Raw genomic sequence first — 26,225 nt, forward strand, 5'->3', positions numbered from 1 at the left:
TTTTAAAAAAATGCAAGCCTTATTTATAGGGCCATTGTGAAAGACACTAAGTAAGTCATTCAAAGTGAAACAAAGCCTTTTAAAGAAGTTACAGATTTGGGGATCCCTGGATGGCTCAGCGGTTTAGTGCCTGTCTTTGGCTCAGGGCATGGTCCTGGAGTCTCAGGATTGAGTCCCAAATCAGGCTCCCTGCGTGGAGCCTGCTTCTCTCTCTGCCTGTGCCTGTGCCTCTCTCTCTCTCTCTCTCTCTGTGTTTCTCATGAATAAATAAGATAAAATCTTAAAAAAAAGAAGTTATGGATTTTTGGGTGTGCCTGGGTGGCGCAGTTGGGTGAGGGTTGATTTTAGCTCAGGTTGTGATCTCAGGGTGGTGAGATTGAGCCCCTTGTCGGGCTCTGCACTCAGTCAGCTTAAGATTTTCTCTCCTTCTGCCTCTGTCCCTCCCATTCATGCTCTGTCTCTCAAATAAATAAATAAATCTTTAAAAAAAGGAATTATAGATTTTGAAAATTAAATTTCTTTTTAAAAATATTTTATTTATTCATAAGAGACACACAGAGAGAGGCAGAGACACAGGCAGAGGGAGAAGCAGAGTTCTGCAGCGAGCCTGATGTGGGACTTGATCCCAGGACCCCAGGATCACACCCTGAGCTGAAGGCAGATGCTCAACCACTGAACCACCCAGGCATCCCTGAAAATTAAATTTCTAAGGAATTATAAAATTTGAGTTACTGCATTTGTGGCTATTACAACCCTGGGAATTGTAGTTTGGATATTCTCAGATATTATTTCATGCCTTCAAATATGTATGTAGGATGGGATGCAGTGGAGGCCAAAAGAAAACAAAATTACAGGTTACAGATTTCTCTTTTCCTCCCCAGCCTATTCTCACACCCACTCCTGAAGGATTGCAGAGCCATGGCAGGCCCTTCTGAGCCTGGGAGGCTCTGATGGTATGGGGACAGTGGTGTCTGTCACTTGACATCTACCTCTCTATTTCTTTCCCTCCCACTGGATCCCAAGCTCTGTGAGGGCAGTTTTGAATGCCCAGTTCTCAACATGGTGCCTGGTCCATAGTTGGTGTTGAGTAAATGGTCATGGGAGGTAGAAAGGAGGGACACTTGGTGGACATGACAGAAGGTATGGACAGGCTTGGAAAATGTCCAAGGAATCCCAGAAGAGATGGTGACTGGGTGCTAGAGAGCAAATTGAAAGGCATTCTAGGCAAAGGTAGGTAAATACCATGTGAAGGAGTGGAAATGTGGGCGAGATCTGCAAGACTGGAGCATGGGGTCCAAGGGCAAAATGGTGGCTGATGAGCTGCACACATATGTAGTGGCCCAGAAAATGAAGGTTCCTGTATAGCGGTCTGAGGAATGTGGACCTCCTGTGGTGGAGCTGTAGGAATATTTCAAAGCTCTCAGGTTCACGTTTCGGGACAATGACTCCCAGGTCAGTGTGGGGCAAGGAGATCAGGGAAGAGGCTGATGTCACAGGTATACAAGGCAAAGGCATTGTTCAGGGGCATGTGAAAGAGACTCATGGGGGTGGTGAGGTTAAGAGTAGCATATGTAAGGCAAGAGGTCAGGGAACACTGTGTTCTTGGATCTACTTGAGGTGCCTGTGGGAACCCAGTGGCTCCTGGATATATGAGTGTCAAGCTCAGGAGAAAGACATGTGGAGGAGGGGGAGAGGTTAGGTGATGCATGGAGGTAAGCCCGGACTGAGGGAACACTAAGAGGCATCTGAGGAAGGAGGCAAGGACATGTGGAATGATCTCTGGGATGAGGGAAGCAGGGAAGTCACAGGATGGGAGGACAGGCTAAGGCCTTGGTGGTAGGTACACCAGAAGGCATGCGGACAGTAGCCACGTTCCTGTAAGTGAAGTTAAGACGGTGGAATGATAGAGAAGTGTGTCCAGTCAGGGAAGTTTGGTTTTGGTTTTGAGATGGGAGATGCTTTTCCTAATTCTGAGCATGAAGTAGGAGCTGCTTAGGTTCTGGACGACAGAATTGTGTCTTATTTCATGCAGGTTAAATTTAAACAACCCTATGCCTCATTTTCTTTATTTCTAAAGTGGGCATTAAAATAGAAGGACTTTAAGATTTAATGAGGGAAATGTACACAAAGCGCTGCGTTGAAAATTGGCATTTAGTAAATTTTCAATCAGTGTTCATTGTAATCAAGGTTATAATTGTTAAGTGAACATTTTTATGTGAAGGGGAGGCTTTGGTGGTGAATGAGAGGTTGAAGGCCAGTTGGGAAAGGAGGCCGCTGAAGGGGCAGGGCCCCCTCGTGGGGTGGGAATGACATGCTTGGGACAGGTATAGCAGTTACTCTTCACAAGTGTGGACATCTCATCTTCAGAGACATGAGAAGAAGAGGAAGTGGGAGACCTGCCAATTCACCCAAAGTTTCCTTTCTTCTGTCCCTCACAGCTTACCTTTATTTTCCTTCCTCCATAAACTTTTTGCGATGAAGTGGAAAGGGAGAATTTTGATGGACATCCGGGCACCAACAAACCCTCTGGTATTCTTAGCACTGTATCTGGGCATGAGTGGGGTGTGCACATATGTGTGTGCTTGCAGGGATTTATATATGAGCCGAAGGATATGAGGACAAGGAGAGAATGAGCAAAGCCATTGAATTTTCCACATGTATTTTGCATTCCTCTTCATTCTCCTCCCCGACTATAGGATGATATTTCATGCTTGGCACAGGTTGCCTCAGAGGGATTGTGACTCACTGGAGCTGAGAATCAGGTGTTTTCTTGACCTTTCCTGAGCCGTGCCTGGCTGTGACTGACACTCGGTGGCCTGTGGGCTCTATTCAGGAACGTAGACATCACTGGGTGAGCAGTTTCTCCATTTTTCTTTCCATCAGGGTTGGCATGTCTACCATATGTGTGATTCAGAAAGCAAAATCCTTTTCTCTGTAAACAGCCTGACATGTGGCACACATTTACACAAAGAATTCATACAAAGGCGTGGGAAGAGAAGACTTTTGGTTCTGCATTTAAATTGCTTTTCTTAAGTTGTAGGCATGTGACCTCACACATCCATTTTTACATTTAGAATGTGATTTCCTGTTTGCAATATCCTTTTGCAATGACTGAAATTGTAATAAAACAGTTCTATGTTTGTATAGGAAGAGGTATATATTCAAGGAGAGAGGGACAAACGGACTGTAGTTGTGAAGGAGCACCACAGCTTGCCCTGCCTCCGTCCTCCTCCCCTCCCCGCTGAGATGGCCCATCTGAGCTTGACTTTAGGTTCATTTCCCTCCATTGTCTACTTTCTCTATTTTCTTGATAGTTTCAGGTTGTCAATTGCAGGTCCAAAATTCATCTCAGAAGTGTTTTTAAAAAAAGATTTGGGAGTGAACTACCCATTTCGCCTTAGGTCTTTCAATGGCAAAAATGTATGTGAGAGGTATAGTCCCAGTGCCAACCTGTTTGACTCTTTCAGTCTTCAGAATTCATTAAAAATTTAAAAATAACATAAAAAAGAATGTTTATGGTAAATGTCCGTCAAGTGTTGAAGTTTGTTCAAGCCGGGAAGGGCTTTCCCAAGAATAACATAGAGCAGCCTTATAGCAGAGTAGAGAAATCCAGTGGAAGCTGTTACTTTTGGCATTTCAGTTAATCTTTTATACATGAGTCTGAGGGTGAAGGTTCTGGGTTGCTTTGTGGCCTGAAGAACAGACACAGTGTACTGAGACCTGTGTTTTACTATTGTGCTTTTTTATATGGGAAACGAGGATGCTATGTTGACTGTTAAGCCCGTAAAATACTAAACTGTGATATCCTGAAGGTGGAGAGTTTAACTTTTCTTTATCCCTTGGGGGAAATCCCACAGTTTGTGATGATTTATATATCTGGGGTCTTAAATGTTGAATATAAAAAATGCTACCCACTCTGAAACTCATCTGTAGCCCCATAGGTGTGGCCCAGAAGTAGGAGAGCGTGTGGCCAGCTGCAGGCTTAACCTCCAAGGCACCCCAAGCAGGTGGTGTGAATTCTACCGACAGGTGTTACCTACTTCCTGTGTCAAGGACAGCAGGCTTTCTCCCTCTTGCACAGATACTGGAACCAAAATATTTCTTTTTAAGAAAAACTTTTGAAGCCAAGCAGATTTATTTCTGTCACAATCTGGAGGCTGATTCCCTGTGTGATGTTTGTTACAGCTTTAATTACACAATATCAAAAATGCTAGCTCTGCACCTCACAATGTGCCTGTGGAATCACTTAATTTGCTTTGGCTCAGTTCTTCCTGCTTGCTCAGTAATCTGAATCTTGGCAAAGAAAGGGGAGCCAGAGTCCAAGTCCATATGACTTGGAGTTTGCAACACAAGGATATGAGGTGTGTATGTGTGTGGCTGCCCACAAATGGTTTTCAAACAGCTTTGGAAATTGGGGTGGAAAAGTGTTTACCTTGTATATGTTGGGGGGTAAAATTGGAAGGGACAAGATGATGAAGGACCAGGTATCTCTACTGATGCTGAGGCCACAGCTAAAGTGACCCTTGTAGTACAGGAGGGACCCACTCAGCTTGTAAGTTCTCAGCCAGTCCAGAGAGGTAGGACCAAAGGGTCCAAGGAGAGAGCAAGATCAACAACTATGACGTTCTCCTTCACTCCTGTCATCAGCTCTTTGAAATTCTTACCAGTCACCTGCTGAGCTCTGGCACGTTTGACACTGATAGAAGCATAATTACCACCCATCCTAGAGTGGTTTCTTGAGAGCACCTGATAAGGGCCACTGGATTCCAGAAGATGACAGGCAACTCCGGACAGATTCTGAGGACATGCTCACTCCTTAAGATGGAATATGAGAGACAGTCATCCAGACCTGGCATTCCTTTTTTTTTTTTTTTTTTTGAAAATTCCAGTATAATTAATGTACAGTGTTATATTAGCTTCAGGTGTACAATACAGTGATTTAGCAATTCTATATATCACTCAGTGCTCATCATGATAAGTGCACTCTTCAATCCCCATCACCTATCTCACCCATCCCCCCACCTCCCCTCTAGTAACCATCAGTTTGGTCTCTACATGGAGGTGCATATATCTTTCAAATTAGTGTTTTCAAATTCCTTAGGTAAATATCTGGAACTGGAGTTACTGGATTATATGGTACTTCTATTTCTAACTTTTTAAAAGATTTTATTTATTTATTCATGATAGTCACACAGAGAGAGAGAGACAGAGAGGCAGAGACACAGGCAGAGGGAGAAGCAGGCTCCATGCAGGGAGCCCGACGTGGGATTCGATCCTGGGTCTCCAGGATCGTGCCCTGGGCCAAAGGCAGGCGCCAAACCGCTGCGCCACCCAGGGATCCCTCTATTTCTAATTTTTTAAGGAAACTCCATTTTGTTTTCCACAGGGTCTGTACCAGTTTGCATTCCCACTAACAGTGCAAGAGGATTCCCTTTTCTCTGTATTCTCACCAATACTTGTTTCTTGTATTTTTTATTTTAGCCATTCTGACAGGCGTAAGGTAATATTTCATTATGGTTTTAATTTGCATTTCCCTGATGTGAGTGATGTTGAGCATCTTTTCATGTGTCTTCTTTGAGAAAAAGAAGACACATGTCTTCTGAATGTCTTCTTTGGAGAAATGCCTGTTTATGTCTTCTGCCTATTTTTTAATTGGGTTATTTCTTTTTTTGGGTGTTGAATTGATTCAGTTCTTTATATATTTTGGATACTAATTCTTTATTATATATGTCATGTGCAAATATCTTCTCCCATCCCATAGGTTGCCTTTTAGTTTTGTTGACTGGTTCCTTTTCTATATAGAAACTTTTTATTTTGATGGATTACCAATAGTTTATTTTTGCTTTTATTCCTTTGCCTCAGGAGACATATCTAAAAAGTGTTACTATGGCTATTGTCAGACATTACTGCCTATGTCCTCTTCAAGTATTTTTATAGTTTCAGGTCTCACATTTAGGTCTTTAAATTTTGAGTTTATTTTAGTGGTAAGAAAATGGTCCAGTTCATTCTTTTGCATGTAGCTGACCAGTTTTCCCAACACTTTTTGTTGAAGACTTTTTCTCATTGCATATTCTTTCTTGCTTTGTCAAAGATTAATTGGCCATATAATTTTGGTTTTATTTCTAAGTTTTCTATTCTGTTCCACTGATCTATGTGTATATTTATGTGCCAGTACCATACTATTTTGATTACTATAGCTTTGTAATATAACTTGACATCTGGAATTGTGATATCTCCAGCTTTGCTTTTCTTTTTTAAGACTGATTTGGCTCTTCAGAGTCTTTTGTGGCTCCATATGAACTTCCTTATTCTAGTTCTGTGAAAGATGCTATTGGTATTTTGATAAGAATTGTATTAAATGTGTATAGTGCTTTTCGGTAGCATAGACATTTTAACAAATTTGTTCTTCCAGTCCATGAGCATGGAATGTCTTTCCATTTCTTTGTGTCATCTTCAGTTTCTTTCATAAGTTTCATAGTTTTCAGAGTACAGTGTTTCTCCTTTTTGGTTTATCTCTAGATGTCTTATTATTTTTGGTGCAATTGTAAATGAAATTGTTTTCTTGGTTTCTCTTTCTGATGGTTCATTATTTGAGATACAGATTATATATTTCTGGGAATTTATCCATTTTCTCTATGTTGTCTAAATCGTTGACATACAGTTTTTCATAATATTCTCTTACCATATTTCTGTGATGCTGGTTGTTATATCTCCTCTTTCATTTGTGATTTTGTTCATTTGAGTTCTCTCTCTCTGTTCTGTTTTTTTAAGATAGATAGATTTATTTATTTATTTATTTATTTATTTTTTTAGAGTTTTAAAATCTTGTTGATCTTTTCAAATAACCAGCTCCTTGTTTCACTGATTGTTCTATTGTTTTTTTTATTAAGTTTCTATATCATTTATTTCTGCTCTAATCTTTATTAGATCTTTATTATTTCCTTCTCTCTGCTGGTTTGGGTTTTTTTGTTTCTTTTTCTAGCTCCTTTAGCTATAAGTTTAGGTTGTTTATTTGAGTTTTTTCTTGCTTCTTAAGGTAGGTCTGTATTGCTACAAACTTCCCTCTTAGAACTGCTCTTGTTGCATTCCAAGTATTTTGGACTGTTGTGTTTTCATTTTTGTTTGTTTCCCTGTACTTTTTAAATTTGTTCTTTGATTTCCTGGTTGATCAATTCATTGTTTAGTAGCATGTCACTTAATTTCCATGAATTTGTAGTGTTTCCAATTTTTTTCTTGTGGTCAATTTCTAGTTTCATACTGTTGTGGTCAGAAAAGATGCTTGCTATGACTTCGATTTTTTAGTATTTTTTGAGGGTTGTTCCATGACCTAATATGAGATCTATTCTGGAGAATGTTCTGTGTGCACTTGAAAAGAATGTGTATTCTGTTTTTTTAGGACAGAATATTCTGAATATAACTATTAAATCCATCTGGTCCAATGTGTCATTCAAAGCCACTGCTTCCTTTGCTGATTTTCTGTTTGGATGATATATCCATTGATGTAAGTGGAGTAGGAGTCCCCTACTATTATTGTATTATTATCATTTACTTCCTTCGTATTTGTTATTAATTGTCTTGTGTAGTTGGGTGCTACCAAGTTGGGTTCATAAATATTTACAATTGTAATATCTTCTTGTTGGATTGTCCCCTTCATTATTATATAGTCATAACTGGCATTCTTAAGGGTCAATGATGTAGTTAGACTCAAGATGAACAGTGAAGATATTTGGTGAAGAGTTGATATATGTGAACATTATAAGAGGCTTTTCTTTTTAGCCATTCAGGTTATCAAAAAGTTTTATTATCTGGACTCTTTGTACATTCCAAAATATATTTGAGGGAACCAAACTTCCAAAGAACTGAGGTTTGCTGCCAAATTATTAAAAGACAAACATGTATAGGGATTTTAGAAGACCAGTTAGAAAGTGATCTTGTAGCAACTAATTTTATAAAGTGCTTTTGACCAGGAAGAAATAAGTATACAGCAATCCCAACAATACATGCATTGTTTCAAAATAATTTATGATTTCCATACCTATTTTTAAAAAGTCTCCTAAGACAGGAAAAAAGTTTCTCTAGCAAGATGAATGGATCTGAAAGGTTTTAAAAACATGCATGGATAAACAGATTCACTACAATCAAAGCATAAAGTGAATAATAAAATTATTACTTATTCTGCTTTGAAGTTTAAAAATTATTTTACATGCAAATAGACTTATGTACAATAATCAAAATTAAATGACAAACTTGTCTTCCTTCCTGCAGCAATTTTTGATGGTGCTTATTTTTTAATCATAAAAATAACATATACCATTGAAAGCTCTGGAGAAGAAACATAAAAAATAAATTCAAAATCATCATGAGTTTGAAAAAATATACCATTATTAACATTTTGAGATATTTACTTCTGGTTACATACTTACACACATGTACAGACATTTTATTTGTCCTGTATCTCTCAAGAGTGCCAGTACTAAAGCATGATCAAGTATGTGTATGCATGTGTGCATGTGTGTAATTAAAGAATAGGAATCATGCTGTTCCATATTGTGTTTATTTCCATTTACATCATGGAATAAGCATTTACCCAGGTCAATAGAAATTATTTACAAATCATGAGTGGGAGGTTGGGGAGGAGCTCAGGACACTGATTTCATAATCAAATAAAGTCCAAGCTCTAACCTTTCAGCTGCTAGCTACATTCTCTTCCATTATAGTGTCCCATGAAATGGTATATTGACTAATAAGACCTTTCTCATATAGTGGTTATAAAGATTCACTGTGATAATAGGTATAAAAGATATGCCACATGTACTATGTGCTTCACATGTGCCAGCTACTATTGTAGATTTTATTTATTTTATTTATTTTTTATTGTAGATTTTAAATAGCTGCATAGTACTCCATCAGATTGTGCCATAATTTATTTTTTCATTCTTCAAATTTTCTTTCTGTTTCTGTTTCATTTAACATTTTTCAGCATACTCACACTTAAAACCCTATGGATGCCTCTGTTTTCCTTATTGACCCAGAATGGATTGGAAATGCAATTGATACATTAAAATATAGGAATATTTTTAAAACTCCGCATTTTTATAAACAATCTTGCAGAGACTTTCCCCTTTCATAATAATTGTGTCACTATGCTATGATGGAAATTACATGATAGCGTGATTTTGTACATGTAAACCTTCAGCAAATAGAGCTGATGTCTGAAGTGGCATAGTATTGCTAGAGCTAGGATCATACCAAGCACTCAGTATGGTACTTTTGATCCCAATCATTTGAATCCCCAAGTTTTTCTGAATGGAATGATTTGAATGTTCTGGAAAAAGTTTATTTCCAGAACTGATAGAAATGAGTTTATTCAGAAATAGCCTTGGTTATTAATGGCCTCTTTGCCCCTCAGACACTCCACTCCTGTTCCATCTGTGCAATTCTCTTTCTTTGCTGTTCCCTTAGCTCTTTGCTTCCTTCCTCTTGGCTCACTCTCACCTTGTTCTCTTCCCTTCTGCTGGAGTAGACACCTGCTTTGTCCCATGCAATAGCCAGAGTGAGGTATTCTCCATTTTGGTCTCTGTCCTGCTGGCTCCATGCCCTGTGCTCCATGACCACGTGTGGCCAATGGCTGCCCCTCACAATGCAGGCACACAGCTGCTGTGGGGGGTCCACTGGGTGGCACTGGGGTGCAGGCCATCCCAGGAGGCTTCAAATACTGCCTCCCCAGATTCAGGCCTTTCCCAGCACCCTCAGCTTCCCTCATGATGTTTACAAAAATTTAAATCAATTTTTCATCAACACTTTTGTTTTTTAGTTCTTCTCTAGAATTTAAGCTCCACAAGCATGGGATTGTATTCCTTTTATTTGTGGTTGTGTCTCTGAATCTCATCTAATAGCAAGTACACAGTAAATTCGCAAAGTTTAGGGAAGAAATGGAGAGAGGGAGGGAGGGAGGGAAGGAGGAGAGAAGAGGAAGAAGTGGGAGGAAGGAAGGTAGAGGGATGGGGAGAATGGGAGGGGGGAGGAGGAAGGGAGAGAGGAAGGAAGGGAGAGAGGTGGGAGATAAAAGGGAGGGAGAAAAGGGGAAAGGGGAGGGAAGAAAGGAGAAAGAAATGGAGTGGAGGACAAGTGGAGATAGGCACTGGCTGCAGTTTGCTCAGGGAATGTGCATTTCCTCATGGTCCGTAGTTGTGGCTGCTGATGGGGCAGAGGGTGACTGTCCGGTGATCAGGGAGGAAGGAACAAATTTCTAGCTTGCTTCCTTTCCAGCTTCTCAAGGAGCTAAAATCCAAACTGAAGGAAGAAACTGGAGAGATTAGGTTAGATTGGAATCTATGTTCTCTGAGTAATGCTGCTTAAACACTTCCATCTTTGTAGGATGCCATGCAGAAGCATGTGTACTTACTGCTATATTTTTTCTTGGTTCTAAAACTCCTAAACTCAGACAGATGTCATTTTCTAAACACAGGTTAGTGTTTTCTGAACACATGCAGTACCTTAAACTACTGATAGTATGGTTGAGAGAACAACAGATTGTGAGATCTAGACCTGTTTGAAATTGTTACACTGCATTAGCCAATTCGGGCTTCAGACTGTCACACAGGAAGGAAAATGAAAACAAATGTGACTTTCCCTGGAGAAATACAGTAGCTTCTGTATTAATGGGTGTGTAACAACGCTGAGAGCTGGCTGTGAGGGCCTGGAAGGGGCAGAGGGGTGGCCAGCCACTGGGATCAATGGATTTGGGGTGCAAGAGAGCACCAGGGAGATGGGACATTGCTAGTCTCCTGGGGCGTATTGGAGCCTCTTCCACTCACTCCACCTCTCCTGGGTCACTGAGACCACCTGGAGTTTCTCACATCTCCTGGAATTGTTGCTAACCAAAACATTTTTGCTGCTCAGCCAGCTTCACTGACAGTCCGGTTTTGTAATCAAGCCCATTACATATGTATTAAATATAGCACCCAGTTTCCTGCAGACACAGGCACTCATTCCCACTTCCTCCCATCCCATTACCCTCTTCCCATTGCAGGGCAGCGACTTCAGGTGGAATTGTTGCTTCTTTCAAGTAGTTTAAAGCCACATGTCTCTCCATCCTCTACCCCTGGGTTTTTTCTTTCCCTTAACAGATGTTTTTGAGAATCCACTACCAAATGACTTCTGAAGCCTCTGTAAAGTGGGAATGGCCTATCAGGAGGCCCTGGGCTGTGTCCTGCTGCCAAGATAAGAGCAATGCTTGGCTCCCTTAGTTCATGTATCCTCATTTCTGAGCCCTCCTGCCTCCCAACCTGAAGCCTAAAAGGGAATTATTTCCCTGGCAAAACTCTTTATTTTCCTTTAAAAAAATCTATATTTTTTCCTTTGGGTTATATTTAGAGCCTATTTTATCTGAACTAATATTAACCTAGCCTTAATTTAGAAACTGGAAAAGAACAGCTACCCCTGACCCTGCATTAGCCTGGTCATTATTCAGAGAGCAAGGCTAATGTTGAAATAACACTGGTGCTGTGAACCAAACTGAACACTCCAGGAAATGCACACTCCAAACTGACTCCAGCTCTCCTGTAAAACATGAAAGACTTTGGGAAAGAAATGCAGAAAAGAATTCTGCTACACAAAATTCTCTACCTCCAGGCTTTGTGTTATGGTCTGTCACAATTTAAAATGTATTTTATATCTGGTAATGTATTTCCTATAAATGTATTTATTCATATACCATTTGTTAAATGCCTGATCTATCTCAGATATTATAATAAATTATGGCAATATAAAGAAATACCAAATTCCTCACATCCTAATAAGACAGGCTAATTCTCATAGGAGCTTTTAGTAATAGATAGTAAAAAGAGGAATTTTAAAATGTGTGTGAATATATATATATGCACACATATGAGCAATCTAAAAAGGCTTAGGTGGAACCTTTGAAATAAAGAAATGATTGTAAAAGCATGAGCTTTGTTTGTCACTGGGTCTGGCATAAGCCTTTCTGGAAGGACAAAAAGATCTATGGAGAGAGAATATAGGATGTTGGACATCCCCAGTGTAAGACACTGTGATAAATCATTTTTAAGTGAATAATTGCCATTCCAAACCCATGACCCCACTATGTCAGTTAATGTTTTTAAAATCAGATTTTCATAAGCATGAGCACTCTGTGTGTGTGTGTGTGTGTGTGTGTGTGTGTGTGGCTATTTGCTACTATGTACTTAGTGAGACAAAAGATGCTTGTATTGAAGGCTAGAAGGTTTTTAATGACATAGTTCCTATGGGCTTTGCAACTAGACATATGTGGCTTGAATCCAAGTTATGTAATCTTTTTTTTTTAAGTTATGTAATCTTAGGTAACGTTCCTAATCTTTGTTAGCCTCAGTTTCCTCATCTGTAAACAGAAAAAAGAAGTCACTATTCTAGGTTTGTTGTGAAAATTAAAGGAAAAATTTATCCACTGAAAGTGCTTTGCAATATGCATTGCTTAATAATTGTACCTCTCTGGATTATAGCCAGCTTTCAATGAGACGATATGACTAGAGCATCCAAGGCATAGATTTGTTGGGGGATCAGCAGGGAAGTTGGGAGTCTTTGCTTTAGCCTAATTACATGGCTCTGTAGGTGTGATTCTCAAGTGTTTTTTTCTTCTCAGTATTTTCTCCTAAATTAAGCAATGTCCCTTGCCATGTGTTGGAAGGCAGCATTGTTAAGGCAGCCACTTAGTTTCTGAACCTCTTAGATAGATAAGTATAAATTTCAGATAGACTTAATTCCAAATCTCTCCAGAGCAGGACGTTCTTGCCTGCTTGGGGTGGGGTGCAAGCCCTCAGTACAGAAGATGGAGGAAAGCCTTCTGTTTCTCCTGAGCCAGCCATGTACCCTTGTGTCCTCTGGGAAAAGAGGGAGCAAGGATGTCATTCTGGTGACATTGGGTTGCCTCATATAGTAGCCAGAATGGAGCTGAGCTGCTCGTCCTGACTCTTGAGGCATGGATGGACACAGCATTTCATTTTTACATCTTAAAAACCTTTCCAAAGGGCCTCTGATTCCCTCTAGAATAGATTCTAGAGCTGCATTGTGCAATACAGTAGCCACCAGCCATAACTGGCTATTTAAGTTAGATTTATTAATATTAAATGAAACTGACACTTTAATTTTTCAATTACACCAGCCACATTTCAGGTGGTCAGTAGTCACTGTGACTAGCAGCGCCCTATTGGAAGACACAGGTACACAGCACCATTCCATCATCAAAGAATTGTTGTTGGATAGCACCAGTTTCTGGATACTTAGCAGTTCATCAGATCAGTTTGTGCTTAAAGTCAGAATAATAAAGGAGGCCCCACACCATGGACTTCAACTTCTGTTCATGCCACACAGCATGACCTGGTCAAATCACCTTTCTTTCTTTATTTTTAAAAAGACTTTTTTTATTTGTTTATTCATAAGAGACACACAGGCAGAGGGAGAAGCGGGCTCCATGCAGGGAGCCCAATGCAAGACTCAGTCCGGGCCTCCAGGATCAGGCCCTGGACTGAAGGAAGTGCTAAACCGCTGAGCCACCCGGGCTGCCCACCTTTCTTTGTTTAAAGGGAAACTATTTCATTTAGATCATTTTTTTTTCTGAATTCCCATTTTTGTTTTCTTCACTAAGCATATGTGAATAACCCAAGTGGAACAGATGTTTTGAAATTTGGGGGAAAAGGAAGATAAAGGAATATATTTGAAGGCCTGAGCTGAGGCTCTCAGCAAGGTGGACTGTAGGAGGCAGCCAAAACACTCTGGACTTTGAAGGTCATCTCCACTGGATTTAAACTCTCACTAAGGGCAAGAACCTTCTATTTATCCTGTTTGAGGTCAGCATTAGAAAAGGAAGTCCTAGGTGAACATGACAAATATATGACTCTAGGAGTATGTTATGCCTTCAGTGAAAATGGAGGAAGATGCTGTCATCAATAGAGAGACACCTCAAGACAGACATCCACGCTCTGGGAATTCTCTCCAGCTTTATTTTCTTAAGAGAGTTACTTAAAGGACAGCACCCATATTCAAGAAACTCAATATTATATAATACAGTCTCTTTCCTAATCCATGCCAAAGAAAAACAGAAATCTTGTGGCAAAACTAAGGAATGGAAAAAAGGGGGAAAGGAAAAATTCTTGGTGAAAGAAAATGAAGATACCTTAAATGTAGGATTTAATGAATTTTATTTACTTGTGTATCATTTTGTGTTCTACATCCCTACATCTCTAGTTCTTGATAAACATGATTTTGAAATGTAGATTTTTTGGGGGTTGGGTAAAAAAACCTTCAACAAAAGAGTGGCTTATAATTTCCTCCAAACAGACACAACTAGTTGCACACAGAGGTATTTTAATTTCTGGAAAGTGCTGAATCCTGGTATTGATTTATATAACGTGATAAGGAAGTCCAATGTTTAGATTTTTTTTTCTGAAACTGCAGGCAACTTGACTTTTGAGACACAGTCTTAGGGCCGACATACATATATAGATTTACAATTCTCTTTTTTTTGTTTTTTGAATAAAGGTTTTATTTATTTATTCATGAGAGACACAAAGAGAGAGGCAGAGACGTAGGCAGAGGGAGAAGCAGGCTCCGTGCAGGGAGCCCGATATGGGACTTGATCCCTGACCCTGGGATCACAATGCTCAACCACTGAGCCACCCAGGTGCCCCACAATTCTTTCTGTATATATTTTCCTGATACTTCTGTTCAGCAAGCATTTATTTATTTTTTAAAAAGATTTTATTTATTTGAGAAAAGAGAAAGAAAAAGGAACAAGCACAAGCAGGGGAGCAGCAGAAGAGGGAGAAGCATGCTCCCCACCGAGCAGGGAACCTGGCATGGGTCTCAATTCCAGTACCCTGGGTCCATGACCTGAGCCAAAGGCAGATGCTTAACCCCCTGAGCCAGCAAGGTGCCCCTTGTTCAGCAAGCATTTAGTAAATATTTAAGTAAGTGAACTGTTTCCATCCTAGTGGAATTTAACTAGGATGGAGACTCAGAAATTAAACATAGGTCCTAATGCCAAAGGGTCTTAGTATACAGTAGAACCTGACAGAGTCATCCTTTCAAGTGATTCTCAAATTTTGGTATACATAGGATTGCATGCAGCCCAACTTCAGCTGTAATCAGTCAGAGCCTCCGAGCACAGGACCTATCTTTTTGTTATAGTTTTCTAGGTGATTCTGATGCACTATTTAGTTTTAGGAATCACTGCTGTCTTTGGCCAGGTGACTAATTTCAGAGATTTAAAAAGACCTATGCTCCATCATCTTTTCCTCCACCTGCCTAAATTCTCCCCCAAAGCCCAACACCTCAACTTCTTACCCGACCATGCTGAGGTATAATGGGTATGTGGCAGAGGATCTGAGAGCAGTGAGAGATGGTTGAGGGAGAGGATGAAGACAGGCAGAGTCCAGATGACTTTTTCCAGGACTAGTACTGCCCCTGGGATCAAGGTAGGCTTCTATGGATCTGCAGAGATCATAGAGAAATCTTCACCAGCACTGGCCAGCACCTATGTCACAGTCTCAGAGGAATCCCAGTATGACTAAGGACTCTGTGGTCTGGAGGAAGATCATCTGTATTTAGGTTGAGCTGCTGAACCACGATTTTGCCTTCTTATTGGAAGTCTGCAAGGTTAACTGGCCTTTGGAGAGAGGGATGGGTCTTTAATTGGAGAAGTTCTGCGAAAATTCTTGAGGGTGGACATGTCCTTTTTCTTGCTCTGCCTCCTCAGTCTTAGTTCTCACACCTGAAGGTGGGTTGGTTAAGTGGGTGGTCTGTGAAACTCAGTGCGGCAACGCTGCCCCTTCCATGCCTACAGCCATGGATCTCAAATGAGTATGTGTCGTAGGAGTGGGGATGGACTCTGTATTACCCATTGCACAGTAAAAAAGACCAACAACTATTTATTTTTTGAAGTAAAATTAAAGAGAGAGAAATTAGGTACGTTTGAAAAAAATCTGATTTCCTATTAGAGTTGGGTGGCAATTTGGAATTATCATTAGGTTTATCTAACCACCTAAGATGATGATGAAATACTCAATTATCCTATCCCTCTTTAGCTCTCCATTCTGTCAGTCACAATGGAGATGGGAATTTGTCCACTTTATGCTCAGTGGTCTATGCAGATTGTTCCGTGCTCTTGTGTGCACCATCCTGTGGGTGCCCCCCTTGGAAAGGAACAACACACAAAGGACTCCCTTGAAAAGCTCGCTGAGGGAGCCTGCATCTCATCTCTTCCTCTCACGTTTGGCTCTAGCTATGATGAGAAGAAGTGACACAGTACAGTACCTGGGGTCTATAGTCCAGGGCAGGTGTGGTGTTTTGGCCAAAACATATTCTGGGAGGTAAGCCAGGTTTCCCTATGACAGCAAAGTGAAGGGAAGAAGAGTTATTTGGTGAGTTTAATTAAGTCGTTCAAATACGTTAATTTGCAGTAGGCTTGGAGAGGAAGAATGTTAAAAGCAGACAGGTGAATGAGTTTGAAATGGCTTTGTCAACAACTAACAAAACTGGAGGAGAGAAAAGGTGGAGATCATTGCTCAAACAAGTTCTTCCTTCCCTCCAAGAAATGAGGTGTGGTGTGTGGAATCCATTGTAGCTAATCGTAAACAGGTGCATCTTAAACCCTTGATGCCAACCTGCTCAAACATGTTGGGATCCTTTAGCTTGCACAGCAGCTAATTACCTGTGCCTTCTGATTGGCGAGGGGACCGCAGCTGGTATCACAGGCAAGTGGAGTTAGTACAGGAAAACAGATTGCACTTGCCCTCATGTTTAGACCTGCAAGTCTTTCAGGGCAGGCCTTGGATGGAGCTGTGCATTTCTTTTCTTCCTCTTCAACTACCAGGACTATGCTTGATACCTAGAGATGTTTAATCAGGATATGGAAGTATCACACTTAGCCAAGAGAACTATGGGACCTATTTTTTACTTTTAACCATTGTTAGGTCTTAAGACTCTGATACAAACCAATCACAGGATATAATTTTAGGCATGGTCTGCAGGTTGCTTGTACGGATGATTTTTTATGATGGCTGGCTTGTATTAACGTGTTGCCTCTTGTTATATTACTTAACCTACTTTTTAATCTATTTAATTTTCTGCCAATTTATTCCTTTTCATAGGGCCTATTAAATTGCCAGGATTAAATTTCTGTAATTCACACACTCAATTTTCAGAAAGGGCTGGTAAATTTCCTAACCTTGTGAACTTGCTCTTCAACTGGCTAAGAGATACTTGTACGGCTTGATCCAGGTGTGAACAATGAAGCCCATGAAGTGCAGCTGCATGGCTGTGCAGTTGCAGGACAGACCTTTAAAGGTCCTGAACCTAATTTTGTATGGGTGACATTGTACTTTTCCTTTCAAAATGAGTATCTCTAGAATGATATAATTCATGGGTCCCTTCAAATCTATATCTGTTTCTGGCTTGACTACTACATTATTTTATTTTTATTAAGTAGGCTCCACACCCAACATGAAGCTCAACATGTGGTTTGAACCCACAACCCTTAGATCAATACCTGAGCTGAGATCAAGAGTCTGACACTGAACCAACTAAGCCACTTTGGCACCTTAGTGTACTGCTTTCTTTTGAGACATTCAAGTCTTTAGTATGAGACTCTCACTGATAGTAAAGCAAATAAATGCTTAAACAAATAGGTGCTTAGTAATACTAGTCAATTATGGGACGCCCGGGTGGCTCAGCGGTGAGTGCCTGCCTTCAGCTCAGGGCGTGATCCTGGGGTCCTGGGATGGAGTTCCACAGCGGGCTTCCTGCAGGGAGCCTGCTTCTCCCTCTGCTTGTGTCTCTGCCTCTATGTGTCTCTCATGAATAAATAAATAATATCTTAAAAAATTAATTAGCCATTGCTCATTGAGAACAAATATAAGTAATAATTAATAAAAATTAATTAACGCTGATAATAAATAATATACCAAGCACTGCTTTTAAAAAATAATTATTCTTTTCATAAGCTTTTCATTTTAGGTTTGGATACAAATATAGTATAGATAACTCCTTTATGCTCTGCACCCAGTTTTCCCTAGTATTAACGTTGCCATAGCCAATCAATCAATGACACATTATTCAGTGAAGTCCATACTTTGTTCAGATTTCCTTAGTTTTATCTAGTGCCCTCCCATCCAGAGCACCACATCATATTTAAACAAAAATCTTTATGCCCCTGTTGTCTATGACAGATTCTCAGATTTCCTTTGATTTTGATGACATTGATAGTTTTGAGGAGTATATGGGCCAGGTATTTGTATAGACTGATGGAATTCATCTGATATGTTTTTTTTCATGATGAGATTGGTGTTATGAATTTTGGGGAGGAAGTCCACAAGCCAAAGGGCCATTCTTATCACATCATATCAAGGTACACACTCTTAAAATGATCTATCACTTCTGATGTTGACCCAATTACCTGGCTGACATGGCATTTGTCCAGTTTCTTTACTATAATATTATTCCTCTCACCCTTACCCTCACTTTCTATACTGTATTCTTTGGAATCAAATCCCTATGTGAATTCCACACTTAAAGGGTGGGGAGTTAGGCCCAACCTCATTGAGGGGGAGAAGTATCTATATAAATCACTTAGAATTGTTCATATTAGAGATTTATTTACTCTCCATTTATTTACATATTCAATCACTTTTTATTATTATGGAATTATGGATATTTGTTTACACTTTGGCTGATTCTGTTGTTTACATTGTCCTGGCATTGGCCATTGGGAACTCTTATTGGCTCCTATAACCCTTTCTTCATACCTCATCATTGTGGTTTTTGTTTTATTGTTGTTGTCATCATTTAGTACATCATTATTTTCTGGCATTACAAAATACTTCTGGCCCATACTGCATATTTCCTGATTCAGGCCTAGAATTAGGCATTTCTAATGAGCTCTAATTCCTTTGGAGAATGGTATTAAAGACCAAGATCCGAATACTGGGTGTGCATGGTGTTACTGGGTTGTCATTACTTCTAACCTTCCTGTTTGGCAGAGTAAGGACTATTCCACATTTACAGTCATACCTATAAATACTATAAATGTGAAATTACCTGCATCTTAGTAAACTAAACATGAGCCCATGCTTATGTCTCAAACTTTCATCCATTACCATAGGGAACATTCTAGCCTTCTCTTGTTTGTCTATGACCTCTCCTCCAACAGTGGGAAAACTGGGTCTCAGTATCCACTACCCATTTACCTAATTGTTCCATTCCAGGGACAGGTGTATATACATATTTGGTGGTTTCAGAAATGGTAACCCATACCCTTTGGGAAATACTTTATCAGAGTACACTTCTTAGACGGTTTCTTTTGCCTTTTGTCTTACAGTCTCCACTCACTTCTAAAGTCAACTAGGTCAGCACCACTTTTCCCTATTCTTCTTCCCTGAAGTAGTTTTATACACAATGCATGTTTCATCCTAGGATTCTCCAAATCATAAACAGATTTGCAAAAATTCACATACATGAATGTTCACTCTTTGTGCTATAAAATTCTATAGATTTTGATAAATGGATAGGGTCATATATCTACCAATATAGTATTATATAGAATACTTTCTTTCACCTCACAATATCCCTGTACTTTACCTTTTCATGCTTCCCTGTCCCCAAACTGCTGGCAACCATGGATCTGTTTTCCAATTCTATAGTGCTGCCTTTTCCAGAATGCCATATAAATGAAGTCATCAATTGTATAGCATTTTCAAGTTAACATTTTTCACTTAGCAGTATACACATAAGTTTCATCCATATTATTGTGTGGATTGATAATGCATTTCTTTTTATCACCAAATATTATCCCATTGTATGTGTGTATCACAGTTTATTGATTCACCTGTTGAGGAACATGTTGGTTGCTTTTACTTTGGGCAATTATGGATAAAGTCTCTATAAAAATATGTATGCAGGGTTTTTTTTGTGGAAAACAATTTCAAGGCAGTACGAGCACAATTGCTGGATTATATGGTAAAATATAGTTAGTTCTATGAAAAACTACCAAACTATCTACCAAATGGCTGCATCATTTGCATTTTTACCATTTATGAATTGGAATTCGTGTTGCTCACATCCTCACCAAGGATTGATAATGTTAGTTTTTTTGAGTTTTAACCATTTTAATATGTGTGTAATGGTATCTCATTCTTCTTTTAGTTTTCAGTTTCTTAATGAAAAATGATATTGAACATCCCTTCAATGCTTGTTTGCCATCTGATATCTTCTTTGGTGAAATGCTCAGTTGTTTTGCACATTTTTAATCTGGGTTATGTGTTTGTTTATTGCTGGGTTTTAAGAGTTCTTTGTAGTTTTTGGATACTAGTTTTTATGAGATATGTGTTTTGCAAATATTTTCTCCTAGCCTATGGCTTCACGTGTTATTTTCTTAACAGTATATTTTGCAGAGAAAAAGGTTTTAATATTCATAAAGTCCAATTTATTAAATTTTTTCTTTCATGAGTCATTTTGTGACTCTATTGTTTTTTTTTTTCCTTCGTGTATATTGAAACTCTTTTACGGGTCCATAAATATTGTAATGTTCTGTTCATGAATTAACTGCCTGAAGAATTTCCTTTATCATTTCTTGTAGTGCAAATTGGCTGGTGATGAATTCTTTCAGCTTTTGTAGGTCTTAAAAATGTCTTTATTCAGTCTTTATTTTTGAAAGATTCTCCTCTCTTTCTCTCAGTAGAATTCTATGTTGACAGTTACTTGTTTACTTGTTTAAGTATTTTAAATATGTTGCCCTGCTGTCTTTGCTTGTATTACTTTTGGCTAGAAATCTGTTGCCATATTATTTTTGGTCCTTTATGTGACATTTTAATTTTCTTTCTGGCTGCTTTAAAGATTTTTCTCTTTATTACTGATTTTGAGCAATTTGCTGATAATGTGCCTGGCTCTCGTTTCTTCCTTTTTATTGCTTGAGTTTTGTTTTGCTTTTAAGTCTCTAAGTTTATAGTTTTCATCTAATTTGGGACAATTTCAGCTATTTCTTCAATTGTTTTTCTATGCCCGTACCTTCCTCTTAAAATGCCTTTGCAGAAGTTGTCCCATAGTTCAATTATGCTCCATTCATTATTTCCTATTATTTTTGTTTTCTGTGGTTCATTTTGGGTATTCTCTATTTCTGTTTTCAAGTTCACTAATATTTTCTTCAATAACGTCTATTCTGCCATTAATTCCATCCAGTGTATTTTTTCATTTCTGACATTATAGTTTTCATTTATAGCAGTTTAATTTTTAAGTTTATGTCTTCCATATCTCTACTAAACTTTTTGAACATGGAAAATACTGTTACATTAACTGTTTTAATGTCTTTGCTAATTTTAATATCTGTGTCAGTTGTTGGTTTTGACTTATTGATTTTGGTCCTGATTATGGGTTATATTTTCCTGCTCCTTTGTGTGCCTGCTAATTTAATTTAATGGTGTAGCAGACATTGTGAATTTTATCTCGTTGGATCTCATGTACTGCTTTTAAGATTTGATAGGTAGGACCAGGCAGTGCTTACTCTTGGGCTATGGAGTTAAAATAAAACCCTAATGAAACCCAAGTTAACTCTCACTGTGGAGTTAAAACCCTTCTGAGTACTCTCTCCAATGCTTGATGAATCATGATGTTTTCCACTCTGGCTGATGGAAAAAGACACTATTCCCAGCATTGTGTGAAATCTGGGCCCTCTTACCTCTATTCCTTTCAGATACTATTTTTTCTCACCAAGCTGCAATGATCAGAAGGACTGTCTGCAGATTTACAGAGCTTTCCCTCCTCTCCGTTCTGCTAACTTCTTGATCTCTGAAGAGTCTCAACTTCACCTTTTCAACTCATGACTGAACTGTTATTATTACCAGTTTTTAGTGGAGAAACTGGATGCCCAGCTATATTAAGTGGTTTTCCCCTTGATACACACCTAATAAGTAGTTGAATCAGTACTTGATCTCTGTGGCATATAATTTAAAAACTTAAAGTATTTATGACCATTTTAGATAGATTTCTACATGAACTTCCATAAAAACATTGTATAACTACTTTCATCATTGTTTATAAAATATTTTAATATTTTGGACAAAACATGGGAAAAATAATCTTGGTTTCCAAAATTTCCACGACCTTGCTGAAAGCGATATCCCATTGGTACAATTGATAGTGTTTTAATGAGATGGCTTTGGAACACTCATGCCATTTGCACTCCCTGATGTGTAATTACATGAAGTTTGACTTTTTTGATCTTCACGTTCCAAAAAGAGACATTAGACAGAGTGTTATATTTGAGTGAATGTGGAAAGACATGATCTGATAACTCATATTAAGAAACAACAGCTTCCTGTATCACATACTGAGAAGATAGAACAAGGAAGTTGGCTTTTTCTTTTCCAGATAGTTATTTAAAATGATGTCTGAATAATAGAGTGAACCCCTTAGAGAGAGCTTCCAGCAGAGAGAACAACCTATGGAAGGACCAAGAGCCAGTTGCTGGAAATAGCTTATGAAGCTAGAACCAGAGATCAAGAGGAGGCATTAGAATGTGGGACTAGAAGGCTCTGTGCCAGTCATGCAGGGTTTGACAAGACAGGTGGGGTTTGGCCTTTATTCTACTATTGATGTATGGCCATGGAAGTTGAGAGACATCTAGTAATCTATGGCCTTTTAAGTTCAATGAGATATGATATATGCAGTCACCAGGTGCTTTAACTGTATCTCCTCTTCTAACCTTGACCACAATCCTAAAGAAGGTAATGATGTCTCCATTTTGGACAGGAGGAGATAACCTAAGAGAGATTGACATGATGCTGATAGACTATGGGTTTGGGTTTAACTCCATCCATTTTATTTCTATTACTTTATGTTGTCTCTTATAATACCATTTTTATTTAACTCTATAGTTTCAGAAACTAAACCTCCCATGTAAAGTTTGAGTTTCTTTTTATTATTTTTAAAAATGTTGAATTTTGAACTCCTAACATACAGACTATGATCTCTAAAAATTATTTCCTAATAAAAGAGACCAGGTCTTCTTAGAGGATTGGCTAATTTCAGGTATGGGGCAGGAAGTATACAAGACCAGAATATCTTGTCATTCAAGAAATCAAGAATACACATCTCAAAGTCTACTAGGGTTGCAAAAGAAGGAAGAGGCTACAGATGGAATGATTTGTGCATCATTAAGGATAATAACTAATGTATTAAAGCATATCATATCACTTGGGCATTCTTCCCTGAGGCCCTGGGTTGAGATAGAAAGTCTTATCTGTTTGCTTAGTAAATTAAACTTCTTCCATGGAATCTCTTGCCACCGGCATTCCCAAATTAGCCCAAAGAACCCTGAAAGCAGGCAGGGAATATATCTGGCTTATCTATCATTGGATCCTACATAATCACTACTCAATACTTATTAGTTGACTAATAAATCAATGAACAGACAAAATAAACTTATATTGAAATGGTTATGCCAAAATGAGAGGCTCTTACTCTTCTTTAAGCTCAAGTAACCATTGGATAGTATAAAGGAGGAACAGTCCTTTCTCTGCAGAAAAATTCATGTATGAACATCTATAACACAAACAGATGGTTTTCTTTACAATCCTAGAAGGATTCTAGATTCACTGTAATCTGTCTATATTATAGGTCAACTACCTCCATTTTCATAAAAAAATGACTCAATGACAGAGACTTTCCTACCTAGTCAGGCTAACACACTGAAAAAAAAAATGCAGAAGGAGAAAGAATATGTGGACCTGAATGATTCATGGTATGATTAGAAAGCATATCATAAAATAGTTTACTTTACCTGATGTAGTCCATAACTTTTAGCATATTTTGATGAATGATTTAAATCTTGGAGTCTATCTAGGTAACCAAAAAAGCCCAATTATGTAGTGTCTTTATTTTTTGCAATAAGATTTAGTGTAATAAAGCCTAATTTAAAATTCAAATGATTTTTCAGAGAGGTTTAGCAAGTGTGGTTTCAGATAGTTTTTTTAAGTTGCAAAATGATCACATTTTATATACATTTGTAGGAGACTTTTCAATGCACGCTTAGAAAAAGGGTGTGGTGTGATCCAATAGGAGAAACATGCTTAAAAATACACCCCTTTTCTAGTCTTTCCCCTACATCTCACTCAGCTGTATTTTCTTTCCTTTCCTTTTGCATCTTATGGTTTATTGCTTAATTTTGATCTTGAAATTTTAGCTGTGTCTGAGTTGAGTCTTTTTCATTGCCAGGTTTGTAGTCAGAAAGCTTTATCTAGGAACAAGTTGCTGTTAACTGTTATGGAAATGACATCAGAGAAAATGCACTTTTATTCACATCCCAAAGACTCAAAGTAAGACGATTATATAAAGCCAAATGACCCTTTCGGTGTCTATACAATACCCCAGCACCTGGGACTACTTGGGTTTACATTTCATTCACATCAAAGGCACATCAGAACACACAATGATGTCCTCTGGAGTAGATAGTTGTCCTTTGATAAGTGCATGTGATGTGTTCTGAAGCCCCCTGGTCTCACATCCTTGGGCATTGTAAAGATAACTTAGGATTCCAGTGTGGTTTTATGTAAGGAAAGTGATATTAGAACACTATGGAAAGTAATTAAAGTTACATTAGAATACAATAACTTTTTTTCCCATTAAAACTGGCAAATGCTTTGGAGTGGCCCTTACTCTAAACAGGGGAGCACTGTTTTCATAACTCTGATTTATTATGTAATGGTGGACCTTGATCTACTCATTGTTCAGTTCACTTTTGTTTATCTGTTGGTGTTAACTTACAAATATTCCCAAGAAGACATACACTCAAGGCTTCCAATAGGATAAAACTTAGAAGTGAGATGCATCAGTATAATGACTTTCAGTTGCTCCTTTCTTTTGCTATTAGCAAAATTAGCAAAGCACACAACCGATTTCTTTTTTTTATAAATTTATTTTTTATTGGTGTTCAATTTTCCAACATATAGAATAACACCCAGTGCTCATCCCATCAAGTGCCCCCCTCAGTGCCTGTCACCCAGTCACCCCCACCCGCCGCCCACCTCCCCTTCCACCACCCCTAGTTCGTTTCCCAGAGTTAGGAGTCTCTCATGTTCTGTCTCCCTCCCTGATATTTCCCACTCATTTTTTTTTCCTTTCCCCTTTATTCCCTTTCATTATTTTTTTATATTCCCCAAATGAATGAGACCATATAATGTTTGTCCTTCTCCGATTGACTTACTTCACTCAGCATAATACCCTCCAGTTCCATCCACGTTGAAGCAAATGGTGGGTATTTGTCGTTTCTAATGGCTGAGGAATATTCCATTGTATACATAGACCACATCTTCTTTATCCATTCATCTTTCGATGGACACCGCAGCTCCTTCCACAGTTTGGCTATTGTGGACATTGTTGCTAGAAACATTGGGGTGTAGGTGTCCCGGCGTTTCACTGCATCCGTTAAATTTGGGGTAAATCCCCAGCAGTGCAATTGCTTGGTCGTAGGGCAGATCTATTTTTAACTCTTTGAGGAACCTCCACACAGTTTTCCAGAGGGGCTGCACCAGTTCACATTCCCACCCACAGTGCAGGAGGGTTCCCCTTTCTCCGCATCCTCTCCAATATTTGTGGTTTCCACCTTGTTAATTTTCCCCATTCTCACTGGTATGAGGTGGTATCTCATTGTGGTTTTGATTTGTATTTCCCTGATGGCAAGTGATGCAGAGCATTTTCTCATGTGCGTGTTGGCCATGTCTATGTCTTCCTCTGTGAGATTTCTCTTCATGTCTTTTGCCCATTTCATGATTGGATTGTTTCTTTGCTGTTGAGTCTAATAAGTTCTTTAGAGATCTTGGATACTAGTCCTTTGTCTGATACGTCATTTGCAAATATCTTCTCCCATTCTGTAGGTTGTCTTTTAGTTTTGTTGACTGTATCCTTTGCTGTGCAGAAGCTTCTTATCTGGATGAAGTCCCAATAGTTCATTTTTGCTTTTGTTTCTCTTGCCTTCGTGGATGTATCTTGCAAGAAGTTACTGTGGCCGAGTTCAAAAAGGGTGTTGCCTGTGTTCTCCTCTAGGATTTGGATGGAATCTTGTCTCACATTTAGATCTTTCATCCATTTTGAGTTTATCTTTGTGTCTGGTGCAAGAGAGTGGTCTAGTTTCATTCTTCTGCATGTGGATGTCCAATTTTCCCAGCACCATTTATTGAAGAGAC

The 26,225-nt window shown here is 38.9% G+C and overlaps 1 long non-coding RNA gene across 9 annotated transcripts in view; it reads left to right on the forward strand.

Annotated features, from left to right (window-relative positions):
• The window catches only part of LOC125753969 (uncharacterized), a 64,487-nt gene that overhangs the window by 20,362 nt on the left and 17,900 nt on the right, over positions 1-26,225 (forward strand). For 2 of the 9 annotated variants that reach the window (XR_007406990.1, XR_007406993.1), the window contains one exon: positions 2,697-2,851. The exons of 6 other annotated variants lie outside the window; for them this stretch is intronic. This is a non-coding gene — a long non-coding RNA (uncharacterized LOC125753969). The remainder of the gene's footprint in view (positions 1-2,696; positions 2,852-26,225) is intronic. One more of the 9 variants, XR_007406996.1, reaches the window with a different exon arrangement.

This window comes from Canis lupus, chromosome 29 (assembly GCF_003254725.2).
Source record: "Canis lupus dingo isolate Sandy chromosome 29, ASM325472v2, whole genome shotgun sequence".
Lineage (NCBI taxonomy): Eukaryota > Metazoa > Chordata > Mammalia > Carnivora > Canidae > Canis > Canis lupus.